The following is a 27,702-nucleotide window of genomic DNA, read 5'->3' on the forward strand; positions in this document are numbered from 1 at the left end:
AAAAAATTATTCAAGGTCTTCCATTAAAAATAATACCTACTGAAAAACGTTTAAAAATAAATAGAAAATGCATGAGAAAAAAACAAAAAGTGTGTAAGGAGCTTTTAAAAACCTAAAAATTTATTCAAGGTCTTTCACTAAAAATAATACAGAAATACCGTTTAAAAATAACTAGAAAATTCATGAGAAAAATATAAAAAGTGTGTTTCCGCCCGGGATCGAACCGGGGACCTTCCGCGTGTTAGGCGGATGTGATAACCACTACACCACGGAAACTTGTTTAAAAAATTATTTTCGACAAATCCGCCGAATAGTTATTTAAATATTCTTTCAAGTCTTTAATTAAGTTAAGGAAAGTGTTTGAGTGTCTTAATTCATGACCGGAAGTATACATTGCCAATTGTGCCAATGACGTTCGACCAATGTCATTGGTCAAACGTCTTCTTTTTCAAATAATTTGACATGCTTTTGTTGAAGATATCTGATAAAGCTTCATATGGGGCCTTTTTTGTTATTATTTTTAATCACCTGCTTAAGTGATTCTTCTTTACAGTTCAGCGGTTTGATTGCCCTGGAAATTTGGATTTCATGACCCAAGTATTTATATTTATGAACTAATGCTGTTTCATTGCAGCCGATTTTTGGATTTTCGCTTGGTACCAGATTTGTCATGTATCCACATTTCCACAATTTATCTCCAAACCAACTTCCTTACAGTCAGCATTTAGCTCAGTAGGCATAGTTCTAATCTCTTTTAACTCATCTGTTATCAGAAGTGTGTCGTCCGCATATCGTAGGTGGGAGAGCATTTCGCCATCGACATTGATTTCTTTGGCGTCCCACTCCAATTGTATGAAAGCATGTTCCAGAACTGTCGTAATGGGTTTGGGAGATAACGTGTCTCCTTGTCTGATTCCTCTTGATTTTTATATCTTTTGTATTTTTGTATCTTATGGTCATGGTTGCATTATTGTATATGTTTACGATCAGTTTGGAGTACCGATAATCTATGCGACTTTCCTCCAACGCTCTCATTACGCTGTTAATTTCTATTAATCAAACGAGAAAATAATGGTAAAAATATTTAATACAATGAGACAAACGTACTATGCGTGTGCTGTTGGTTTTTTTCGACTGTGGACTTAATTCATTAGCCGAACTAAAATTACTCTTATAATATATCTCATACTCATTATATTTATGAATATTTATAACCTATTTGATAATAATGATTTACATATATATTTTAGTAAGCGTTTTTTTGTTTTTGTTGAAAAATTAGACAAAAAATACTAGGTACATGCTATACTAAATTTTTTTTAACACGGCGCTTGGGCATAAACCCGGTTCAACACCAACACCTCGGAGGTTTAGGACCTCTTTGTGTAGGTACAAACGTACTATGGTTTTTGAAATTATAACTTTTACCAAAACCTAAATATCTCCTGAATTTGTGGAATAACCGTAAGTACTCCCATTGATACGGCTATGGTGCTCATTTTAAGTAGGGTTACTATTCTTATTGTTTATTGTTGATATTACGGGAGACACTACTTCCATTAGTTATATTTTATACACCAACAATGATAAAGGTATGAAAAATGACTTTTTAGTAGCTGATAAATCTAAACTTTGACGTGAATACTAAATTATAATTTATTACTGTATTCTTAACTGATCTGAAAACCATTTTAGAAGAGTTTGTTTTTTTTTTGTTTGCTATCTTTACTGTAACATCGTCATTCCTTCAGTTCAGTTTTAGGTATTGTTTTTATTAGAAATATATTCTTTTGATTTTGCTTTCATACTCAATAACACGTTAATCGATCATGTTCAGCAAATCTTCTGCCAGTTTAATTTATTTGTGGTGCTGATAGAAATATTACATTATAGAACCGTTTTCATATTAGCTATATATTTCTATACGTAGTAGTTAATGTTTTTAGTAAAATATTAGCTTAGTTATTTTGAATATCGCTCGATAATCGCTCGACGATTTTTTACAAATTTATTTTTTTTACTGCATAAATTAAGTTGTTTCTTCAAAACAACTGGCAGCGGTGGGATTCGAACCCACGCCTCCGAAGAGACTGGTGCCTTAAACCAGCGCCTTAGACCGCTCGGCCACGCTACCTTATTCCTGTAGTTGTAATGTTATTTTTTACTGGAGCAATATTTAAAAATAGCTGGAAAATTCATGAAAAAAAAAACAAAAAGTGTGTTTCCGCCCGGGATCGAACCGGGGACCTTCCGCGTGTTAGGCGGATGTGATAACCACTACACCACGGAAACTTGTACAATGAGCTCTAGAGTATTAATCCGCAGGTATGTATGTAATTAAGCACGAAAAAGCATTAAACCTACCAATTTTCCGTAGCAAGATGAATCGCTATGCAACTTTTTGCATTGGAAAGTACCAGGAAAGTTTGTGAACAAAATTCATGGTGGTGAAATGAAGATTGCATTTTGTGCATAGAAAATGACAAATTTGCAACTGGGAAAATATCAACAGGAAGGAGTTCAATTTTTTTATTTTTTTAAGGTTGTTATCGAATAGCATAACGACGATAGTCCTCGACCTACCTTGTGGCCAGGGTAGATCTCTTCTACAGGAATTTTATGTTATTTTCATTCTTAATCAGTCGAAAGTCAAAACTCAGGGGTTTTGGGGGATGCTGAACACGAATATTATGATGGCGATGGTCTTCAACATATCTCGTGCCCAGGGTGACCTTGTCTCTTGGACTTTTATTTTAATTTCATTCTAAATCAGTCGACAATCATTACTAGCTGGTTTTTGAGGTCGTGAACACGAATATTTTGTTAATAAATGACCTCAGAATATATCATCCAAGTTTATATAAAACTTTGGTGCTTTTAAGCAGTTGGTGACACTAATGTACAAGGCGATACTATAATCTACCCTGTAGCAGCTCCCGCTTCTTATTTTTGCATGTGCTCTTATACTTATTCTCTAACACGTACTAGTACATAGATACCCTCCAAGTTACATAGTTAACGTTAACATTTCTTTTATAAAAAACATTGATGTACAAAGAATTGCTTGGACTGCAATTTGACACGAAAAAATTGTGCTGCTCTGTCCTCTCTAGGTACCAGATTCCTTGGAAAACCATCGCAGTCGTAATATTCGTGCTCAGCAACCCCAAAACTCCCAAGAAACGGCTTTTGACTGATTTTGAATGAAAATAATAGGTTGCTGAACGCGACAATTATAAAGGCGATGGTCTTTAATGTATCTATTATCTGTCTACCGAAAAGACGGAGTAATAAAAATGCATGATCTGCACGTGATCGTTGAAAAGCGACAGTCAAATTACTTCCTTCGCAGAGTTGTATGGGTCAGTTATTGGTATTGTATACAAGGGCGTACGTTAAGGTATTTTGAAGAAACATTGTGTTTTGTATTGTGTTATTGTGTTAATTGTATTTATTTTATATGTTAAGACTTATATTGTGTATTGTTCATTTTTGTGTTTTGTAAAGAAATTAGGTAAGTACATATATTAATACAGATATTGGTCATAAAAGTATTGTGGATGTAATCACGCAGTATAAATATGTATAAATTATTTTATAAGAAACAGGGACGCGCCAAGTAACTTCCAGTAAAATTACCACGGTAGAACTATTATAATCAAACACTCCTTCACATTTCAACGTGGAAAACTATGAAATTTTTTCTACATCTACCTAGATTTTTTTAAGGAACAATCAGTACACAGTACACTTAAAAAATACTACATTAAACACTAAAATATCTTACACAATAAAACCGAACAGAATAAAAACTATGTTAAAGTTATAAAACCTTACTTAACTCTTTGCCGCTTAGTGGCTCCACGCCTAAGAATATATATTAAAAAAACAAGTTAGTCAAAGAGTATAAATAATTAAGTATATAGTAATATAGTACCCAGGTTGACCTCATCTCCTGCAGTTTCATGTTAGAAATGATCTTAGAATATCTCATCCAAGTTTACATAAAACTTCGAAACAATATTCAAAACATTATTTTTTAAATTTTGCGCTTTTAAGCAGTTGGTAGCACAGATGAAGTGTCAGGCGATACATATTAAAATCTACTCTGAAGCAGCTCTTTTTACTTTCACATGTGCTCTTATACTATTCTCTCACATGTACACAAATGCCCTCCAAGTTACATAATTAATGTGCGTTTTTTTTTCTCGCTCTATTTCAAATTATTATGAAAGTCACTATTCTTTTATAAAAAAAAAATTTTGTAGAGAGAATGGCTTGGTCTTCAATTTGGCAAGTAAAAATTGTTCTGTCCTGTGTTTTACTGGGTACCAGATACCTTGGAAACCATCGCAGTTGTAATATACGTGTTCAGAAACCCCAAAACCACTGAGTAACGCCTTCTGACTGATTTTGAATGAACATAGCATAAAACTCCAGAATATGAGGTTTACTCTGGGCTAGAGGTAGCTCGAGGACCATCGTTGTCATAACATTCGTGTTCAGCGACCTCTAAAACACCCAACTAATGACTTTTGACTGATTTCGAATGGAAGTAAGGTAAATTTTCAGGAGACGAGGTCTACTCTGCTACCCTGGCCATCAGGTAGCTCTAGGACCATCGTTGCGTTTCTATTCATGTTCAGCAATCTAGCTCCAAATAATGACGCTGGACTGATTTAGGCCCATATTTATAGTCGGTACTCAAGTATCGGTCGATGCTTGAGGTCGACCTTGAGTCGTTTTTGTGTTTTATAAACGAATCTCAAGTACGAAATCGGGCTTGAGTACACAAAAATGACAGCTCGTGCTCATGCATCGGATCGACCTGCCTTGAGCACGGGATCCTAACCTAACTTGTTTGTTTATTTTTATATTTTTTTCAATTCGCTTCCAATACAATATTTTTTTTTGTTTTTTGCGATGATTTATGGATATTGTTGTTCAACATCCAGGATAAAGTCATGGCAGCTTAATATTTGATCAAAGTTGATAAGAGTTAAAATGGAAACAGGACAAATTCCAGTATTATTAATAGGTGAATTATTATGAATAGTGAATATGCATGCAGCACAGGCACTATCTACTTACTCCAGTATTAAAGCAAGGTATTTATTGATAATAGGCTAAACAAAAAAATAGGTTATTTGATAGAGATATATTTTTAGCTAATGATCAACAAAATAGATAAAATATAATAGTGCACACATGTAAAAAATGTTACCAAAAGGCTATTTAGAACCTGGAAAATATGGTTTCCCTGTCTGCAATGAGGCCTACAAATGAAATTAAATACATATCTTGCAATAATAAGTGCTACAGTAGTACTCTGCAATATATCTTTACAGGAAAATATTGATAGTGATGATGATTTTCTAGAAAATACTGATGTGCCAGTAAATAGAAATGTTAATGATGTGGAACAAGGTTTAAATTTTAGGAGACTTTTATTCAACAATGTTATGCATGAGAATGTGAATATATTATTGAATACTTATATTATGTTAAATGTAATTCTTTTTTATTTTATTTGTCAAAATGTATTTTTTATATGTAATTTAAAATAAATGAGAGTTATACTATACTCAAGTATATCTTTTAAGCAAGTATATCTTTATTGATTTCAAGTTGTCTCCCTCCTTTTAAATAAGTGTTTATTCCTTTCATAAAACCTTTCCTTATCAAATTTAAAATTAATTACACATTTAAAATATTAATATTCTTTATTTAAAAATATATTTATAAACCTTCACGATAAGTAAATTTGAAAGTAACAATTTATAAAACTAAAAAATGGAATATCATGCTTGTTAAATATAAAATAATATAATAATCGCTTTACAACCACCATAGTATACATTAAATAAAATGACCAAAAAATATACACACAACTAGTATTTACATTTAGAATTTTTAACAGTTTTCAATATAATACATACATTAAGTACAAAATAAGAATAGTTATATATAAATGATTGTTTTAAAAATCCATAACTATGGATTACTATTAACCTTTGGAATAATTCAAACCTTTTTTTGGCAAATGTTTTTTATTTGCTATTATAATAGCCATTACTTCATTGGTACCTAGTAGTGTTTATTATTATTACATATTGCCATAAGTACATTTAAGATTACTTACCATTTGAAGAACATTGACATTCTCTAGGAACAACAGGTGTCATATTACAAGTATTACTTGAAATTATTATTAAATGTACAGGTAAGATTTATCAAAATTATCATACATAACAACTCTTTATTTTGAACTGGAAAAGCAATGGAGGAAGTCAGATACTTCTGATGTTACTGTAATTACACTAACATGTCCTCCTAGCTGGTGGGCATCCTTTTGTCCTGCAATTATACTAAGTGTGAGTATATAGTAAATTTACCTCTTCCAAATACTGTGCTGTCCCAGGGACAGTCGATGCTTACATATCTATATGTCGGGAACAGCAACTTTCACAAACTCCAGCACTACATCAGGCTTTGGTTTTTTCAAAGGGTCATCACCTGTAGCCAGCATGCTGTTGTTTCTCTGCATTTTCTACGACAAAAACTTTGCTTAAATAATTAAAAGTATTTTACCTCTGTTTCAATTTGTTTTACATTTTTCGTAGCTGTTCTGAAGTCCTTAATATATCTGCCTCAGGCTGGCAGTTATATAATAGGCTGTATTTGTACTCACAACCCTTATTTTTTCATTAAGGAAGCACCGTCGATCCTTTTATTCTCTACAGTATTATTTTCTTTACCAGCTGGATTATAAACACCTTTCCTTTTGTTGAATAAACTGCATATTTAGTACAATTTCCGCTCATCTAAAAATGCACATAACTGAAATTTATTCCCTCGAATGCATATTTTTTATAATATACAGTATACTCCCTCTATAACGAGAACTGAAATGACAGACTAATTACCTCGTTATAAGCCGATCTCGTTATATCAGATAATCATAATATTGTGCATACATATAAATCTGTAGTTTTCTAAACCATTAACTTCCTATAGTGAAGCCGTTCGGAGCAATATAAGATGTTAATAAATATTGTTTGAATGGCGTTTTTGAAAAAAAGTTATTTATTTTTATTGTCAATGAAATATATTAAAACATAAAAGAGTTGTTTACTTTTATTATCAATGATATACGTTAAAACAAATAGCTGTACTTATATTTTTTTCCAACTACATAATGTATAAATCGTATTTTCAAGGATAACATAAACTATTGCTTCTGCAATTTTAAGAACTCTGTTATTTTTAACTGCTTTAAATGGTCCAGTATCATTCTATCATATATTTTCTAAAGATGTTAAACAGTTGTATTTATTCATTGTAAAGAAGTTTATTGCGGGCTGCAGTTAAGTTTATTGAGGGACTGTTTGAAAAGGTATTTATTTATAGCCGCGACCGGACTAAAAAGGTAAAAAACACGTTTTTGGATCTTATTTTCTCTCGTTATAACCAAATTTGCCTCGCTATAGACGGTTATAGTTCAATAGAAATTTCACGGGACATCTAATGTATCTCGTTATAAGCGAAACCTCGTAATAACCGTGTTCGTTATAGAGGGAGTATAATGTATTACATATCTTAAAATAATTTATTAAAAATTAATTTTTTTTAATACACAACATGCCTCTTCTTCAATAAAGTTAAATTTGGCGCTAAAAATCGTTTAGTGACAATGATAATAATTGACAGAATCTTCTTTTTGTTGGATGTTACATGTTGGATCGTTTATAGAACACAACAAATACTTGAGCATGACTTTGACGTAAGTTCGACTTGGCGGAGCACGTGCTCAAGCACGAGCTTGAGTACCGACTATAAATACGGGGCTTAGAATGAAATTAATGTACTCCAGGGGACGAGGTCCACCTTTGGCACCAGCTAGCTCAAAGACCATCGTCGTGATCATATTAGTGTTTCGTGACCAAGAAAACTCAACAAAATTGTACTCATTCATGTCGTTATTTGCTGAGTTGCAAATTTTTCATTTTCTATGTACTTTAAAAAAGCATTTTCAAGCACAAAATGCAATTTTCATTTTACGATCATGAATTTTGTTCACAAACTTTCCCAATCGAATGCAAAAAGTTTCACAGCGATTTAACTTGCTGCGAAAAATTGGTAAGTTTAGTGTTTCATTGCTTTGCCCAAGTAGAAACACCAAGTAATGGTTACTATATAACGGGCCACCGACAAAAAATATTAAAGCTTTAAATATTAAATTTTTAATACGCATGGAATTTATAATAAATGAAAATAAATGGCTACATTACCTCATTTGAATGTGCGATTATCTGAGTTCTTTAAAACACAATTTTAAATAATGAAGTTAAATTGTCTAAAACACGTTTAAGTTCTTTTAGTCACTGTTGTAACATATTCTTCATATTTTGTTATTGTAAATAACCCTCTAAATACATTTCACAGTTTCGTTTAGTTTAAAATGTTTCAGAACTTTGAAAAACAGTTAAAAATTCCATATAGTGAAATGAGGTTTGATTTTGAACAGACTTGTTTATGAATTTGATTACATTACTACAAAAATAACCCTCGTATTATGCTACAAGAAGTACTTCACAGAATGGGTAGGGAGTGCCAACTAATTAATAACCATATCTACAAACAAACGTCTCAAACTAGAATAATTGCACGATAAAACGCTCAATGAACAACAGTATGACCTACTTCGGAGCATACTGCAAGGTAAGGTGCATGGAAACAGAGGTTTAGGAAGAAGAAGGATAGCCTGGCTTTATATCCTACAAAAATGGTGTAACTTGACCACTACCGGACTTTTTAGGGCAGCAGGCGACAAAGTCAAAATAGCCATGTTAGTGTCCAACATCCGTAACTAATAGGCACCACGCGCTATACGATTTTTTTCCGATTTGTTTTGCGTTTATTGCATAAATGAAGTTGTTTGATCAAAACAAGTGGCAGCGGTGGGATTCGAACCCACGCCTCCGAAGAGACTGGTGCCTTAAACCAGCGCCTTAGACCGCTCGGCCACGCTACCTTATTCCTGTAGTTAGAATGGTTTTTTTTTACTGGAGCAATATTTAAAAATAACTGGAAAATTTATGAAAAAAAAAAAAATAAAAGTGTTTCCGCCCGGGATCGAACCGGGGACCTTCCGCGTGTTAGGCGGATGTGATAACCACTACACCACGGAAACTTGTACAATTAATTCTAGAGTATTAATCCGCAGCCGGGTGTGATCTTTGGACAGTAGAAATACCAATAATTGGTTACTAAATATATAACGAACTATCGCAGAAAAAGGTATTAAAGCTTGTAATACGCCTTTTTCCTTTTAGATAGTTGGTCACTTCTACAGATGGAATTTCTTCTTCTTAGGGTGCCTGTCCATTCCGAACGTTATCGATCATTCTGGCTATGATGACTTTGTTGGTTGCTATACGGAATAGCTGTGTTGAGGTCTTTCTATACCATGCTCTCAGGTTAGTAAGCCAGGATATTTTTCTTCGTCCTGGGGCCCTTTTTCCTTCAATTTTACCCGGCAAAATGCATTGGAGTAGCTCGTATCTGCCTTGATTTCTCATTATTTGTCCAAGTACTGCAGCTTACGGCCCTTCACGATGTTGACCAAATCCGCAGTTGTGTTCATTCTCCGCAGTACTTCTTCATTGATGACTTTGTCTATGAATACTACAAACCTCAATTTTATGTACGATTATCTGATTTGTTTAAAATGCAGTTTTAAAGAAAATAAAATTGTCTAAAACATGTTTCAACCCTTTTGGTTACTTTTGTAACATATAAATTAAAGTTGTTTTCTCAGTTAACTGTTTTTCAAAGTTCAGAAGTTCAACCGAAAACTGTGAGATGTATGTATAGTAACCTACGTGATCAAAAGATCTTAAACGTGTTGTAGACAATATTTTTCTTTCAAACTCATATGGTTTAAAGAAATCAAATAATCGTACATACAAGTGAGATATTTATTTAAATTTACACAAAAGAAGAAACATTATACAAAAGAAGAAAGGCGTATTAATACTTTTTTTTTTGATGGCTCGTTATGGCCCAAGAGCTGGTAGAAATTTTTGGATAGGTATTTGAGGCATTCTGAAAAATTTTCAGATACCTCTTGCATAGTACCCTAATTTTTTGTTACAAAAAATTTCTTTGAGATAACTTGTAATTTTTTTAGTTAATTTAAATATTCAAAAATTAGGAAAATAAATAAACCAGGCGATTTGCGAGGAATTTTAACTCTGCCAAATGATTGCATATCTCTTTTGAAAATAAATACAAAAATATGATTGAGGCAAGTTACTATTTTGACAGGGTATTTTTTAATATAAATAAATATTCTAAAAAGACAGGTCATTTTGTTGAGATTTTCTACCTGCCATGTGATCAAAAGAAAATTATTCGTACGTAAGTGAAAGCGCTATAGGTAAGCTGCAGTGTTAGAGACAGCGTATATCGATAGCTGTTTGCGTTATCAATCGCAGCAATCCATTGCCTCTAGCAAAATCACGTGACCTTACGATACCCATGTTATTGTGTCTCAAATTTATTGTCCCACCTTGTAAGGAAAAAATTATAATACTGGGTAATAAAGAAGTATGAGTTATTTGTGCAAAAGACGATGGAAAAATTATTTATTTTGTTGAAAAAATTTTGATAAAAAGCCGTGAAGTGTTTGGGAATTAAAAATTTTGTTTTTTAATAAGGTATTAAACTCACTAACTCCAACACTGTAAGTACAAGATACTCACTATATTATTGTTATATTATTATACATTTTAACAATACAGTGGTACCTCGACATACGAGTGTAATTTGTGCTGTAATCTTGCTCGTATGTCGAAGCAATTCTTCCTATTGAAATTAACTGAAATGTCATTAATCCGTTCCAGTTCCTAAAAAACACGTTACGTAGTTGTTTTTGTTAAGTGTTTTTAAATAAGAAAAATGTATTTAAAAGTAAAAACATTATAAGTAACAAAAAATACATACATATTCTGTAAAAATGTAAGAAAAGTGAAGTGCTTACGGAAGCGCTTAATTTTCGTCAGTGGTCTTCGCTTTTTTCGTCACACTTTGCTCATTTTCATCTGCAGATCGTTTAAAAAAATTGTCCGAGAAGCTTTGTTTCTTGTTCCCTTTCAGAATATTGCGGAAATGTGTTAGGCAAGTTTCGTTGAACAACACCGATGCACGACCAGTTGTAACTTATTCGGGGTGATTTTTATTCACTAACTCTGCAATTTTCTCCCACATTTCCAGGATCTCCTTTATATCTCTTGTATAGACAACATCTTCCAATTCTGGGTCCCCTTCAAAACTAATTTTTCGTTGAACTATCGTATGCTGCTGCGAATGTAGTTCGTCTAACTCCTCGGTTGTCAGCTCCTGAGACTGTTCCTCGACAAGTTCGTTTACATCTCTTTCATCCACCTCCAGACCCATGGATTTTCCAAGAGAAACAATCTCATCTACCACTGACACTTCGGGTTCCAGTCCTTCGCAGGCCCTTTAATCTACAGCCTTAGTCCACAGCTTCTTCCATGCAGAAGTTAAGGTCCTTGTTGAAACACCTAGCCTAGTCTGCTCAATAATTCTTAGGCATATTACTATGTTAAAGTGGTCCTTCCAGAACTCTCGAAGGGTAAGGTTTGTGTTCTTCGTCACCTCAAAGCAGTGCCAAAAAATGCGCTTGGTATCCAACTTCTTAAAATTAAAAATCATTTGCTGGTCCATGGGCTGCCAGATAGGAGTGGTGTTGGCTGGTAGGTAGAGAATCTTATAAACTTGAACTCTTGGAGTAAATCATCTTCTAGGTTTGATGGGTGAGAAGGGTCTTTATCGCGGGCAAGAACGATTTGCATGGGTAGTTTGTTTTGCTGTAGATATTTTTTAACAGAAGGGACAAACACCAGGTTTATCAGCTCCACAAAGAATATCCTGGTGACCGACGCCTTTGTATTTGCCCTCCACTTAACTTGCAGTTTTTCTTATAAAATCGTATGGCTCTGGGATTTTCTGAATGGTACACTAGAAGAAGTTTGATTTTACAGTCGCCACTCGCATTGGCGCGAAGTAGTAGAGTTAATCTATCTTTCATAGGTTTGTGACCTGGCATCGTCTTCTCCTCTGCCGTTATGTAAGTCCTATTCGGCATCTTTTTCCAGAAAAGCCCTGTTCGTCACAGTTAAAGACTTGCTGGGGATGTATCCATTGGTTTCTATTAGTTCAGAAAACTTTTTGATGTAAACCTTAGCTGCTTTCACATCCGAACTTGCTGCCTCACCATGCATGACGACGCAGTGAATGCCGGTCCTTTTTCTAAAGTTGTCAAACCAGCCCCGACTGGCTTTAAAAGAGTCTTCCGATTCATCATTCAATTGGAACGCCCTTAGCCGGCATTATACCATTTATCCCCTCCTTTCGTTTAAGTACAGTACATATCATTAATGTGGTACGCCCGTACATCCTCTCCTAGTTAGTTACTCGTACACCTTGCTCATGTTTTTCAATGACTTCACGTTTTAGTTCAATAGACATCATCTTCTTCTTCGAACCCATGGTTGTAAAAATAAATGTAATATTGTAGTCAAATAAGAGGTATGAATTTGAATAAAAACCGATTCCTCGTATCTCAAATCTTGCTCTCATCAAAATATCGCTCGCTCCACAGCTAGTATCACAAAACACTCGTATATTAGGGCCCTCGTATATCGAGGTACCACTGTTGTTCTAACATCTGCACGCACACAACAATTACCTGCTCGAATACTGAAGGTTCCCTTAGAACCCCTAGAAATAATTTTAACAGAGAAATTTAGTAATTATTTTTATTTTGTAGGTTTATCTCCATAAGTGCTTAATTATTTAATACAATTTTATTGTTTTAAGACATCAATTATTAACGTTAATTTTTCTTTATTTTTTCTCAATTGTTTCTACATATATATTGCGTTACCAGAGAAATCACTTGACCAGACTACATAAGAAATAACTCAATCTGCATTTACAGTAGAACCATCCACATATACAGCAAGTTCATCTCAATATTGATCAAGTAAATGTTACTGACGATGATAATATTCAAGAAACTCCCCAGCTACACCAAAAAAATTGTATTTTTTGTGTCAAAAATGCTAAAAAACACCAAGGCAAACATCAAACGCTTTGTGAACTAGATAAAAAGTTCTAGAGAAATCTTTAGAAGAGTATGAAACTTATATCCAAGAGTCAGAAATTAAAAAAAAACAATTGTAAGTTCGTGTATTGTTTATAATCATCGCATTTGCAGAAAAAATATTTTAATAAAATTACGGAATTTTAATAAATCGGAAACGGATTTTCATAAAAAATTAGAGTTGAACAACGACGCTTTTCATGAAATTTGTTGCTTCATTAATGAAAGTATTATTTGTAATAAAAAATTTCACTCTTCTACAATATTACATTACTAATACAATACATTACATTATTAATACAATATTCTACAATAATGTTTTTAGTAAGATTCGACGATAAATTAAAAAAATATGAGGAAGTCCAATTCACATTAATAAAAAATAAAAAAATTCTTGGACCAAAGGCTGCTTCATTAATTACGATTTATTAAATCTAATACAGGAATCGGACTTCTTAAAGATGCAGCACTTATTTTACGATGAACAATTTTTGATATTAAAAAAAAGAAATTGCCTGAAAATTTGAAAACTTCTGATTTGTTGAATGGTGAGTGTACAAAACTACAACTAATAAAAATTTCTATTCAACCATATTAAATGTGGACAAATTCCATTTTTATTGGATTGAAGATGATTGTTTGTCTCAATCAATTTATGTTGCTATTGTTCAAGAGAGAACCAAAGCGAATTTCGGACATTATAAAAATTTCCTTTTTATAATTGCAGTGTTCTGTTTTTTAAATAATTCAATAAACACATACAACTATTTACAGATCATACAGGGGAATCCGAGTCTCGAGGAGAGTCCGAGGAAGAAGAAGGAGAAAAATGAGTATTTTAGCTTAGACGAAGAATTTAAAGAAGAAATACAAAATTCGGACACAGAATTAATTTAATTTATATTTTTATACTTTTATATATTATCTTCTTTTAATTAATAAAAAAATATATTTATTATTATATCTAAAATATATAATAATTACTCCAAAATTTTAAGGTATAACATGGGTGTCGTCATGTCACGTGATTTTGCTCGAGCCAATGGAATCGCTGTGATCGAGAACGCAAATAGCTGTCGATATACGCTTTCTCTCACACTGCAGCTTGCCTACAGCGCTTTTCACTTACAAGCACGCGTAATTCTTTTGATCACCTGGCAGGTAGAAAATCTCACCAAAATGAACTGCCTTTTTTAAAATATTTATTTTAAATATTAAAAAATACCCTGCGAAAATAGCAACTTGGCTCAACATTATTTTTTGTACTTATTTGCAAAATAATTTTGCAAGCATCTGGCAGAGTAAAAATCGCTCACAAATCGCTTGGCTTGTTTATTTTCTTTATTTTTGAGTATTTAAATTTATTTATTTATTATTTATATATAAAAATATATTTATATTTATTATTATATTTTATTTATAGGAAAATGTCTACCAGCTCTCCTACTAATATATAGTAACTATTACTTGGTGTTTCTGCTGTTCAATTATCATAACGTACACGCCTGCCGATTATTAGTCTAGAACTTATTGTACAAGTTTCCGTGGTGTAGTGGTTATCACATCCGCCTAACACGCGGAAGGTCCCCGGTTCGATCCCGGGCGGAAACATGTGTTTTTGGTTTTTTTTTTATAAATTTTCTGTTATTTTTAAATATTGCTTCTGCCTAAAAAAACCATTGCGATTACAGGAATAAGGTAGCGTGGCCGAGCGGTCTAAGGCGCTGGTTTAAGGCACCAGTCTCCTCGGAGGCGTGGGTTCGAATCCCACCGCTGCCACTTATTTTGATCAAAGAACTAAATTTGTGCAGTAAAAGTAAAAAAAATCGGCAATAGATCGTCTAAAGAACAATTACATGACATCTAAAGTATTTCAAAATGTTTGTAATATTTTTATCAGCACCACAAATAAATCAAACTGACAGAAGATTTGCTGAACATGATCGATCGCCGTGTTAATGATAGTATAACAGTGAGATTATGGAAGCATGAGAAAAAATCACAAACTCTGGTATAATCAAAGTACAGTAGAGATAAAAACAAATACTTTAGTAGTATTTGACAAAATATTCAATATGATTAAGGTTTTTAGATCTTTCAAAGCTCTAGTGATTTACAAAAGAGAATTTGTAGCATTAAATAGGAACAATTTCTATTAAAAAAGTTTGTTTATTTAAAAAATTCATTTATAAAAGGTATAATAATAAAAACCCCTTTCGGGCTACATCACAGAACGTTTTCGGAATTAATATTCCATCATCAGTGTTATCTGGATGTACATGCTTGAAGACACTAAATTTTATGGGTAAAAACCCTTTAAATGTTGTTAGATTAACTTTGAGTTACATTTTTTAAAATAATTATAAACAATGATGTTTATCTTACAACAGGAATAGATTTTAGAAATTTATGATTTTAAAAAATTATAGAGATGTGTATCACAACTGTTCAGGAGCCGAATAGAATAGTAGCACGACGTCACTTCAAGCAAATAGACAAATTCACGTTCGCAGAAAGAGGAACCCTTGTAACCCTCACTGTTGCAGTTCCAGCAAGTGGTGTAAACTATTACTCCGTCCTTCATTTTCCCGAGGGTAAACTACAGGGACCTAGCAGAGTTTAGAAGAAATCCATCAGGATGGATGAAAGAACAATATTTTGTGAAATTTGTCAAGCATTTTGTGTTTCGCGCAAGATGTTGACAACAATGAATCCCACCTTTCTATTGAGGCGTTAGATATTTGTAAGGAAAACGGAGTAACAGTTTTATCTTTGCATCTGCACTGCTCGCATAAATTGCAGCCTCTAGAGTGTTTACGGAACCCTAAAAAAATACTGCAATTCAACTGTGAATAACTGGATGGATAACAATCCACGTAAGACATTGTCCATACATGATGTTACTGGCATTGTAAAATTAAGTCTGCCTCTAGCTGCTAAACCAATATAATATCTGGGTTCAGTAAAACAAGGATATGTCTACCGAATGAGGGTATCTTCACAGAGAGTGACTTCTTGTGTGATAGACAGGCCTACACCAGCAAATGAAGAAGGAAACGCTACCGAAAACAACAGAAATATTTCAACGGTGGAGCAAGCTAAAATCATGGAGAATCCTCCGAAAATTCTAGAACATTTCCCAGATGTCAAAGAAAACTTGTCTGCAAACACAATCGCATTGGCAAAAATAGAACCTTCAAGTTCGATATTTCTTTCCACTGAAATAGTAAAGCCGTTTTCAAAAGCAGGTCTTCGACAAAATTCGAGAAAATCAGGGAAGAAGTGACAATATATTCTAGACAAGCTATTTTCCCGGAAGAAACTCCGATTCCATCTACATCCAGGGTGAAACAGTGCATAGTATATAAAGAAAACTATCGAAATAGCACTGGAGGTGATGACTGGGATTGCAGCAGATGGGCTCACATCAAATTCACGAACAAAAGTAATAACTCTTTTTTTCGTTTCGTTTTTAATTGTTAGATTTTCTTAATGTTCATGGTTAAAATAAACGTGAAAAATTGAATCTTCATTTGTTTTTGAATTGTGTTACTATTATGATATCACTATAACTCTTATGATATCACTAAGAAAATATTGAGTCAACTAACCCCAGGCCAGTAGTCAACTAAACCCACACCCGGGGCTAGTTGACTTATTTCGCAAGTCAGTCAAAATTTACTTGAAACTTTTTTCTACAGAGGATTCGAATACATTGAACATGTATGTACAGTACATAAAGGAGTATAGAACCAGCTAACATACTTGAATTTAACAGTATGCAAAAAATAAAACAGTAAAAATTAATTATTGAAAAAATAAGTCAAAAATATCGGTATCCCCGGTCTCCCCTACGTTTTAAAAAGAGAAACGTTTAAATATTCAGTTCTGATAAATCGGATAAATAACAGAATAGTTCAGTAATTCAAACGGGAAACACTGCCTTCTACGGGAAATAAAAATATACTTAGAACAAGCAGATAAGCTGAAACACAAAAATAAATAAATTCAAAACGACTGTGCCACTTAGATACTGTAATCTACACAAGCCACATTAAAGACAAGAGATAAAGAAAAACTGAACATTTTTGAAAGACAGATAATAACATATTTAAGATCTTAAGGCGGGTACACATTTGCGAGCAGAACTGTTCGCGAACCGTTTGTGAACGCTATATTCGTTAATGTGTACTGCAGAAAAAACCGCTTGCGTACTGTTTCATCGTGACTCGTCGCGAACCAAATTGTTGCGGTTTATTTCACGACTTCAAAGGAAGCTCGGCTTTCAGTTTGGACGGCGCTTACTAGACGCAGCGAACATTTTTATTGTGTCATCAAATCGACATTGTGTGAATGACGTGTTCCTTCCTAGAGAGACGTGAGAAAACAGTAAACTGATTATTGTTATTGTCATGGACGTATAAATAAAGATAAAATCTTTATTTATACGTCGATGATTACTGTACATAATTTTATTTTTGTTAAACAAGCAAAAACAGGAACATAAATCAGTACCCAAATTATAAATAAAATGAATCATTTCGCACATGTGTGTTCGTTGTTGGTTTGTCGCTTTCCATGGATCGAGATAAGTATGCGATTAGTATTGATGTAGAATATTTTTCAAGGATCTGTACGCGTACTGTACGTATACCGTTCGGCTCGCATATGTGTACCCACCTTTAGGTAATAAATAAAAATAAAGCAAGGTCTTGCTTATGGGAGTATAAACATAGGTTTATAAAATGGATTAAAACAATTGGCAGCGGTGGGATTCGAACCCACGCCTCCGAGGAGACTGGTGCCTTAAACCAGCGCCTTAGACCGCTCGGCCACGCTACCTTATCCTTGCAGATCCAACGGTTTTTTTGACGTATATTTACTGAAATAACGTTTAAAAATTAGAAAATTTATAAAAAAAAATTAAAAAAGAGTGTTTCCGCCCGGGATCGAACCGGGGACCTTCCGCGTGTTAGGCGGATGTGATAACCACTACACCACGGAAACGTTACTACATTTCGTAATAAATGTGGTTACAATCTATGACCTATCATGTCATTCATTTGTGTGGATATTAGATTTTGAAGATGGACGTGCTTGGTTGTGTTGATTCGACTTTTTCTTCTGCAATTTAATTAACTCGATCGATAAGTCGGCCGTTAATGTTGTGCTGTACTTGTAAGGACTACCTTCGAGGACATCAGGAAGTACGTTGTTCAGCAAAGTTGAGGTGGTTGAACTGGAAATTTTAATTTAAAAATTCTGACCCTCTTAGATGGCATCAATCGAATACCTCGGACACATCATGAAGAACAGCGAAAGATATGGGTTGCTGCAATTAGTTCTGCAGGGAAAGTTAGAAGAAAAACGTGGACCAGGAAAGATTTCCTGGCTGAATAATCTACGTACGTAGTTTTCACAGCAGGAGTGTGCAAAATACAGAATGCCATCATGGTCTCCAACATCCGAAGCGGATAGGCACTACAAGAAGAAGGGATGGCAACACTTTTGACTACATTTTGAGTTCTTCTGAGGTGATGAGTATACCAGATGAATACAAAATATATAAATTATTTTCAGTGGCTATCTAACAAACTGGGAAAGCTAGCTAAACATTATTAACTTTTTACAAGGTCTTTTATTTATAATGAAAGATCCTATATAGGACATTTATTTTGCCTTTTTATACCGAAACTGAAATAGTTATTTATGTACCAAGGGTGTTATTAAGATGATTAGGCCCGGAGAGTAACATAATCCAGCCAGAAGGCCTCTGGCCCGAGGGATGCATGTGTTTTGATGTGAGTAATCATTACTTCGTTTTCATCTTTTATTTTACTGCACCTACAAAATATATATGCACATTTTTGTGGTCTATGACAAATAAACTGTTTGAAGTAGTCTATGACAGTTGTTGATATTTTGACGTTTGTTGATTATATTCTGTGGTTGTCAGGCGGATTTATATTCAGTTATGGATTTACCAGAAAATTATCAAGATAGTGCAAGAAAGGCAACAGAAAATTTATTGCCGCTTAAATCCAGGCCGTTGTACACTTCCCGTCATATAAAACTGGTACACTTTTTTTTCCCAGTGTAAACCTGTGTTCAGACTGGACACAATGGTCCGTGAATCAATTCGTTGTTGCCATCACAGATAACGGAATTGCACAAAATCTAAATATATAAAAAATAACGTTCAAAAATGTATAAAGTTTTTAGATAGGTATTATTTTTATCAATAACAACAAAAAACCGTATCTAATAAATTTAATAACCAGAGATAGGGTTGAGCTAATATCCAAAATGTTTGAAGGATCTTTAAACCTAGGGTATTGGCACAGGAAACATTGGAATGCATACTGTAATTTTATACTTCAATTACCTACCGAACACGAATTGTATTTTGTGTCAATAAGTTTAATAACAGGCAAACTACCAAAATTAAATTATTATTGACGTGACAACGTCTTAAATTAGGTTGTGGCTCGGAGTCATTCATGAAAAAGTGTAACGCCCGCTCACGTCTGTTACAGTGAGTCACCGAACGAGAGAGAGGCCCGCCGGACCGGCGAATGCCTTGCGTCTCTCTCCCACTCAAACATGATCGGTCCGCTGCGCGCGCAGCACTAGAGAATTAGGCGCGTTGAATCAGTGCGTGCTTCCGTGCTTGTGTCTCTGTCAGTGTTGTTCCGTCTACCGATTTTTCGGTAGATCTACCGAATTTGATTCCTATCTACCGATCTACCGAACTGCCCCTTGAATCTACCTAATTTTAAAACAAATATCACAATGACTTGAAAATAAATTCGGATAATACAATTTATCTTTTTATTTCTGTTACCATCAAAAAACTTTTCAGTGTAACCTAATACTTGGTATTTTTAATACGTTTGTATTAAAATTCATTTGATACTTCCCTATAGTGTTTAAAAATATATTTGCAAAGATGCAAAGAAAGCGAAATACCCCGAGATTCAAGTTCGTAATTTTATACCTAATAATAACATATTGTATAAACATCATTCCGTAATCATAATCATTCACACACGTCTCTTCAATTCTCAAAGAATCTCAAGTATCAAGTGATAAATTATTAGCTAAATGACGGTGTGTGTGCTGTCGGTTTTCTTTGACTGCCGACTTAATCCATTAACAGATAATGGTTGTTACATCTATTTGAACCAGAACGTTTTAACTTTCTGTAAATATTATGACCTATAACTATTTCTCAAAATATTATTAAACCTTATTTGTATCATAATAGCTGATGTGAGCATTTGGTCCCAATAATTTGATTCTTTATTTATTAAACAAAATTCAATGAATTATGGTTATTTCTAATAATTAGTTCAGCATAATTATTTAAGGTCTTTAACTTTTGAACCATTAAGTCGCCACCATAATGGGAAACTTTTCTATTTTTAGTTTTATGGAAAAAAGTTATTCTTTCTAAAAAGTTCTGAATGATCTAAAACTTAGAATACAATCATCAGATATTAAATTTTTTTAGTAATATAGGCAGTTTATCAAAAAATATGAATTTTATGTTCATATTTTTTGACAAACCTCGTGTATATGGCTCAAAAAATTTAATTGATGATTGATTTTAGGTTTTAGGTCATAAAACTAAAAAAAAATTCCATTATGGTGTTCACTTAATTGGACGCACTGTATTATAATATATATATATATATATATATATATATATATATATATATATATATATATATATATATATAATTTACGTCATTGCATATGATCTACCGAAATCTACCGAATTTTGCCGAAGGCATCTCCCGATATTGGATAAGCTCCACGGAACATCACTGGTCTCTGTCTTTCTCGAGCGTTCTTGGCGTTCAAGGCATATTACAGCAGAAACACTTCCTTTCATTTCATATTTCTCCTATCATCGTCCTATCCTCAACAAAATCACTCAAATAGAAATTAGTTAAGTTTAAGTTTACATGTACAATGTTTTAGTAAACAAAATATATTTCTATAGTTAAAATTTGTGCAATTCTTATTTTCATTCAATTCCTTGTTCCTATTGTGCAATTTAATAATATTCATATCAATAAATATTCTACCGAGAAAAAGACGTTGTCACGTAAAATCTTCGCCCGTAAAACCGACTTTACAGGCAACCGATTTTTTTTTATTACAACAACAATAGGTAAATGTGAACAACTAACATTATACTTTATCCTACTTATTGTAAACTATAAAATATCCGGGACCAAAAAAGGCTTTTCAAAACGTGACAGTTACAATCCAATATCTCACTGTAGTGTTTTATTATAATTTAAAGTTATGTCTAGATTGATTATCTATCAATATTTTTGAATTGAAATATTTTCATAAATTACAATAAAACACAAATCAATGTGTGGTTACTTAATTGAGATTATGGAAAATTACAATAGTAATAGGAGAATTTTTTAGGATGCATGTTTAAATAAATGTGACTGACTGATAGAGAATGTTCGAGAATGTTTTAGTTTTTAGTATACTCAAAACTGGCGGTCTGCCCTGCTTTTAGCTGGTTTCATATAATATTTTCGTTGAACTGGCAACAGTGCCCTAGAAATTAGAATGACACATGTGACAAGACCAACGTACACAACTTAAAAAACACGGTTTTTGGTTATAAGAGTTGTACCAGTTTTTTATGACGCGAACGGTACGACAAAGAGTGCAAAACAGTGGCGGCTCGTGGCTTTAGAGTCAAGGTGGGCAAGGTTTTTTTTGTCTCCTCAGATAGGTATACCGTTTATAAAAAGACTTCAATCAACATAGGAGATTTTTTGTTTTTATTTTTTCCTAGAAATTTAGAACCTAAACATGTTTATAAATTAACTCTAATCTACGTTGTTTGGAAGTAGCAAAATGGGTTGTAACGTCATCGTAAAATTTATTATTTATTTATTTAATAGTATTTTCCAAATTCCTTGTGAACTAAATATTATATTTTGAAATCGACATTAATTGTTAACGAAAATGCGATGTTTCCCATTTTTGTCAACTAATATCGTTTTTAAAATTGAAATCTAAAGTATACGTCCCGAAAGGTTTGGGAAGTGGGAAGAATCAGGTTCTAAATTTTATCAATAAGGCTCCGGATGAAATTTATCTTTTACATAAAGTAGTTCTCTTGATAGGTGGTTTTGGAGAATTGAGAAAGGACGAGCTTGTGAAAATGTCAATGTTTAGGAAAATGCAAGCCACTAGAGGTCAAATTTTCTCTTTGAAAATTTCAAAAAACTATTCGGAAGTCCTTTTCAGGAAAATTTGAAAGTTGTACTTTCAATATTTATAAAGATTGTTAAGGTTAAAAAATGTTAGTTATATAATAGTTACTCTTTTAATAGTTACTCCTTTGAAAATTGTTAAAAATAAAAAAAGACTTGGTTCTATAACATTTGCTTTTTTCTTTTACTACAGGGCGTTATATTTCATACCCCGCTTATTATGTCCTGGGAAATAACAGGTGTTTTAATGGTAACCGTATTCAAGGTAAAATAAACAAATAATATACAAGTGAAAAATAGAAAATAAAAATTTTGTTCACTAAAAAAAAAAACAAAAAGTGATGTTTCCGCCCGGGATCGAACCGGGGACCTTCCGCGTGTTAGGCGGATGTGATAACCACTACACCACGGAAACTTGAACATTACATTAAATTGAGTTCCATTTCAATGAAATCAACAGGAATCATTCAATTTTTATTATTTTAGAGTAAAATACCAACTTTTTCCAAAAAAATGTTTATATTCTGGTATCTCAATTAAAAACAAAAAAAGATTTAAAAATGAACCGAGGCACTTAATGATAAAAGAAGGAAAATATTGTAAATTAATGTATCGGTATTCCTCTGTAGGTATTAGTGAAAATACCTGAACGAATAAATGAATACTCCAATTTAATTAATCTATTATGCTTTTATTATATTTTCCACGTATAAAAACGACTTCATTTAATCTCAATGCGGTTTTGACTAATATGAGCTAAATAAAAAGTAAGAGCTATTGAGAGCAAAAATCAATCTACGATCTAATCAATATAAGCGTCTATATGCGTTGATCATAATAATATGCAGTATCCTGTTTTTGCTAACTTCTTTTATACTTTTACATTTATTACTTCTATGTTTTTACAATACGTCGAAATAGCTGTTTTGTGTTAAAATAAAGTTGACAACATTTTTAAAACGAATACAGGAATAGTATTAGCAAAGAATATAGACGCAGCAAAGAATATAATATTATATAATATATAGACGCATATGCATCTATATTCTTTGGTATTAGAGTGTAGATTTGAACTAGGTTATTCCTGGAAAAGTCGGTCAACAATCTTTCTAAACAGATAAAAATTAACCAATTTAAGACCCCAAAGAGAATTTGATTTTATAAAAATATAGGTAATAAACTTTTTTTTAGTCATAAATAATTATTGTCATCAAAATAATACACTGAAGTAGTCACCCCGTTTGTAGAATTCGGATTAATGTACGGTAGCGTGGCCGAGCGGTCTAAGGCGCTGGTTTAAGGCACCAGTCTCTTCGGAGGCGTGGGTTCGAATCCCACCGCTGCCATTTTTTTTTATTTGTGTAACTATTGAAGATCACATGGAAAGAAAGAAAATAATTGGAAGAGTAAAATAATAGAAATTAAAAAGCACTTCTTTAGCTACCTATCGAATGTTGACCATAATTTCTTCAAATATATATCTACTTTTTGTAGTTGTTAGTTAGAATGTGTTGTTACCATGGCTGTCCAAACATTTTTTATCCACGAACATTTTTTTCTTACCTTGCCTCCATTATGAGACGATAGAGATGTCATTATTTCTTCAAGCATGTCATTATTTCAATCATTTTTCGTTTTGTATCATTTTGAACACACTTTTGTTCGTTTGGCTCTATCCATGAGATATTTAGAATTCTTCGGCATAATAATAGTCTGAAGACTTGCAGTCATCTCATACTATTTATTTCTAAGGTCAATGTTTCGACTCCGTACAGTAGTATCGAGTAAATATAAGTTTTTACGAACCAGTATCGAACATTCATGATAAGGTAGCGTTTGTGAGATGTTTTTCATTTGATGGTCAAAATTATAATTTCACATTAAAAACCATCTAAAGCATTTAACACTGCTTCATTTCGATTGCACAAGTACGTTTTTCGAAACTACACAACTTCATCCAATTCCACTGTAATTCCATCTAATTCCGTCTTCGTGCAAGCATTATCCGTGCCGTGAGATCGTTTGTAATGTGAAAGTTTAAATTCAGCGTTTTTTAGTGATATTTTCAATGCTTATTATTTGTTGCCATAACTTAAAATCGAAATTCTATGTTATGATTAACCTCTGCAAAAAATTGCAAAAATCCCGCAACGTCTGTCTATTTACCAGCTTTAAAAACCGACTTCATTTGGGACAAAATTTAAAAATTTCATACTAAAGCTACATTCTTCATCTATAAAACGTATTTTGATTTTTATCGACGCGACACTCTGATACTGACATTCAAAATCGCCGGTCGATTGAAGCGTTGTTTCTGAGAGAACGTTTCATTCTTAACAAAAAAGTGATAATGAATATTTTTTTCACAAAATTATCTTAGCTACCAGCTATTGTTAAATCGATGTTTTGCGTTTTTCCTCCTCCTTTAGAGGCTGGGTTTTCGGGGAAAGCCCAGGGGTAGGAGTGGCAAACTTTATTGCATCTTTTTGGGGTCCCAAAATTGACATTCTCAACAAAATTCAGCTTGTTCGTCTAGTTTTTAGGGATGAAATCTCTGGCCACTGAACTACATCGTGTCTCAGATTTCTTGAAGTACTGTCCATGTCAACTAACTAACATTATGCAAAGCAATAAAACAGTTGATTGAATTGTAAAAAATATTGCCGGTCAACCGGCACAATTATTACAATTATTGATTAAATGTTGTCAACAGGCTCTGTAATAAATAGTTCAGTGGAAATAGTCCACACACTTACGTAAGACATACACAGCCTGATCATTTTTCTAGTCAACATACAGCTAGTAGATTGCTTAAATTTATATTTAATCATGTAACTTGGTAGGAGAATAAATAAAATACGTCTGTTAAAACAAAAACAATGTATTTCAAGAGATAGTTGAAATATAGATACCTAAAAACAGGTAAACACTGTAGTTAAACAAATAGTTGAATACAACAGAACCCATATGCGCATAAACAATCTTCCAACAGGACTGTCAAAATATTTTATTGAGAGAACTGTCAATAATTTCAGCTCCGAATAAAACGTGTTTTTTGTTGGTTTATGTTAACTATTAAAAACAAGTTTGTTACTAAGAGTGAAATTAAAGTGATTTTCTAATTAGGGTTTCTAAAGAAAAATTGTAAGTACAGTTTTTATTCAATTTATATAAACCATTTGAAACATATCGCATTGACATAAACAAAGGATTCTTTTGTATTTAAAAAAAAAGTATAAGTCAAACTAATTGTCAAAAATCAGTATCGCCTCTTACTCTGAAACTTGCCAATAAAGAAAATAAAAATTAAAAATGAATTGAAATTTAGAAACTAACACAGCAGTCAGCAAACAATTATCAACATCTTCCACATTTATCTCATCTACAACATTTCCAACATTAACCTATTCGAATGCCGTAAGCAATTTCAATTTACCATCTAAAGGACAAGTAATTGTTTTATCATCAGTACCAGATATAAAAATCGAGTATATAATTACAATAGGAATTATAGTACAACCAAAGAATATCAACCTCGCGTCCAATATCATCTCCAACAACAGGGTATGCATTTGCTTAGTATCACACACACACACACACGCAGTGATCAACCCTGCCCCTAGGAACATGTGTATACCAATGTAAGAATGGGATCCACATGTCCGAAGATCAAACCGGTCACACCTCGCTAGTCGAAGTGGTACCTATCTGACCCCCAGGCTTTTCCACCACCCCTCCTCATCGTGTGACTTACGTGAGGAGGCTTATGATCTGAAATTTACTTAAGATGCCCTGGGTAATAGGACATCCTCGGTTTTTAGTGAATGTGGTTATGCCACCTAACTGTAGGGGTAGCCACATCTAGGCTTTTCTCCCTATTTACTTTACTGACTCAATTGATTTTACTCTAGCTTTACGTCGGGACTTGAGTCCCTAAAAAAAGAAAAAGGAGCGTGTGTTCCGACTATAGAGCCATCAGCCTGAGCTGATGACTCTATGTCCGGAAAAGAGTGTGTGCTCGGTCACTCAGCCGCCGATTTGGCAAAATAAATTTTGTTCTCCTCGCCGGCTGAGCACCCGAGAGGGGTCCGGCCACCAAGCCCATGCATGCCGCACATGACCTCAGTGCTCGGATTTCGCGAGTAGATCTTTCATTTCGATCTGCCTTAAGGGCCTAGTCCGCGGAGCGGTATATAGAAGGCCTGGCGGGCCCCTTCTATATTTGCTATATAAGGTAAATTTACGTTAAACGGTTTAATGAAAAGTATGAATGTATCAATATGAATTTACGTTATTTAATCAGAAAACACTTTTTTTTTTTTTGTGTTTTTTTTTTTTTTGTTTTTTTTTTTTTTTTTGTGGACTTCCTTGTGGCGTCGGGACTATAAAATGCCTGGGCAACAATTCTTTCCTTTTTTCCTTAATCCTATTTGTGTGCGTGTATTGGGGTGTGCATTCCCAAGTGTATAATGCTCTCACACACCCCGGTGTATATTGGACTTATAATTACCTAAAAACCTAAAAAAGAAAAGCGTACCCTCTCGCCAGAGTTTTTTTTTTGGTGTGTTTTCTGATTGACTGCATTTCTTTGTTCGTTCTTCTTGCAACCATCTCATTCTTTATTTATTCGTTCGGGTTCTCCCTATATCGAGCTATCTGTTGTTTTGGTCTTCTGTGTACCGTCCTTGTGTTTTCATTGTAGTTAGTCAGCTCTCTTAACATTCTGCTGGGGTGGTTTCTTAGTCCGTTAAAAATTTCATATGCTCTCTCGTCTAGCGTGCGTAGGATTCTTGTTTGTCCTGAGTCTCTATATACATATCTCAAGGGTACGTACCTTGGTATCTTAAGGGCATCTCTGACTATTTGATTTTGAGTAGTCTGTATCTTTTTCCTGTTTGTTTTACAGGTGTGTCCCCACGCAGCGGATGCATATGTTAGGACTGGCAGGATAATACTATTCGCAACCCTGATTTTGGTTTTAAATCGTAGTTTACTTTTCCTTCCAATAAGTGTTGAGAGCTGACTTTTCAACGCTTTGGCTTTGCGTATTTGCTGATTGATGTGCTCAGTGAACGTTAGCTTCTTATCTAGATGTACCCCTAGGTATTTAGCCTGGTTGGTCCAGTCTACTGGGGTGTTTTCGATTGTAATTTCGCGATTTGGTACACTTCTTCTGTGACTAAACATTACAGCCTGTGTTTTATCTGGATTTAGGGCTATTTTCCATTTTATGCACCATCTTTGGAATCTGTTTAG

At 33.5% G+C, this 27,702-nt stretch overlaps 1 protein-coding gene, 1 long non-coding RNA gene and 11 other non-coding genes across 15 annotated transcripts in view; 4 read left to right on the plus strand and 9 right to left on the minus strand.

The window, feature by feature from the left end:
• The window catches only part of LOC140432397 (FERM and PDZ domain-containing protein 2-like), a 778,164-nt gene that overhangs the window by 325,388 nt on the left and 425,074 nt on the right, over positions 1-27,702 (plus strand). Inside the window, exon 1 of one of the 3 annotated variants that reach the window (XM_072520271.1) lies at positions 25,489-25,590. The exons of the other annotated variants lie outside the window; for them this stretch is intronic. The gene's annotated coding sequence lies outside the window, so the exon portion shown is untranslated. Of the gene's footprint in view, positions 1-25,488; positions 25,591-27,702 lie in introns of those variants that run through there. 3 annotated transcript variants of the gene reach the window in all.
• TRNAV-AAC (transfer RNA valine (anticodon AAC)) lies at positions 204-276 on the minus strand. The gene has a single exon. It is a non-coding gene; the product is annotated as a tRNA-Val (tRNA).
• Positions 2,053-2,134, minus strand: TRNAL-AAG (transfer RNA leucine (anticodon AAG)). Its single transcript has one exon. It is a non-coding gene; the product is annotated as a tRNA-Leu (tRNA).
• TRNAV-AAC (transfer RNA valine (anticodon AAC)) lies at positions 2,220-2,292 on the minus strand. The gene has a single exon. It is a non-coding gene; the product is annotated as a tRNA-Val (tRNA).
• LOC140440907 (uncharacterized) lies at positions 5,714-7,685 on the minus strand. Its single transcript, XR_011950951.1, has 4 exons — positions 7,595-7,685; positions 6,613-6,824; positions 6,439-6,550; positions 5,714-6,357 (listed from the first exon to the last, which is right to left on the minus strand). It is a non-coding gene; the product is annotated as an uncharacterized lncRNA (long non-coding RNA).
• TRNAL-AAG (transfer RNA leucine (anticodon AAG)) lies at positions 8,953-9,034 on the minus strand. The gene has a single exon. It is a non-coding gene; the product is annotated as a tRNA-Leu (tRNA).
• Positions 9,121-9,193, minus strand: TRNAV-AAC (transfer RNA valine (anticodon AAC)). The gene has a single exon. It is a non-coding gene; the product is annotated as a tRNA-Val (tRNA).
• TRNAV-AAC (transfer RNA valine (anticodon AAC)) lies at positions 14,731-14,803 on the plus strand. The gene has a single exon. It is a non-coding gene; the product is annotated as a tRNA-Val (tRNA).
• On the plus strand, positions 14,890-14,971 carry TRNAL-AAG (transfer RNA leucine (anticodon AAG)). Its single transcript has one exon. It is a non-coding gene; the product is annotated as a tRNA-Leu (tRNA).
• On the minus strand, positions 17,953-18,034 carry TRNAL-AAG (transfer RNA leucine (anticodon AAG)). Its single transcript has one exon. It is a non-coding gene; the product is annotated as a tRNA-Leu (tRNA).
• TRNAV-AAC (transfer RNA valine (anticodon AAC)) lies at positions 18,127-18,199 on the minus strand. Its single transcript has one exon. It is a non-coding gene; the product is annotated as a tRNA-Val (tRNA).
• On the minus strand, positions 22,789-22,861 carry TRNAV-AAC (transfer RNA valine (anticodon AAC)). The gene has a single exon. It is a non-coding gene; the product is annotated as a tRNA-Val (tRNA).
• Positions 23,711-23,792, plus strand: TRNAL-AAG (transfer RNA leucine (anticodon AAG)). Its single transcript has one exon. It is a non-coding gene; the product is annotated as a tRNA-Leu (tRNA).

The sequence above is a fragment of the Diabrotica undecimpunctata genome, chromosome 1 (assembly GCF_040954645.1).
Source record: "Diabrotica undecimpunctata isolate CICGRU chromosome 1, icDiaUnde3, whole genome shotgun sequence".
Classification (NCBI taxonomy): Eukaryota; Metazoa; Arthropoda; class Insecta; order Coleoptera; family Chrysomelidae; genus Diabrotica; species Diabrotica undecimpunctata.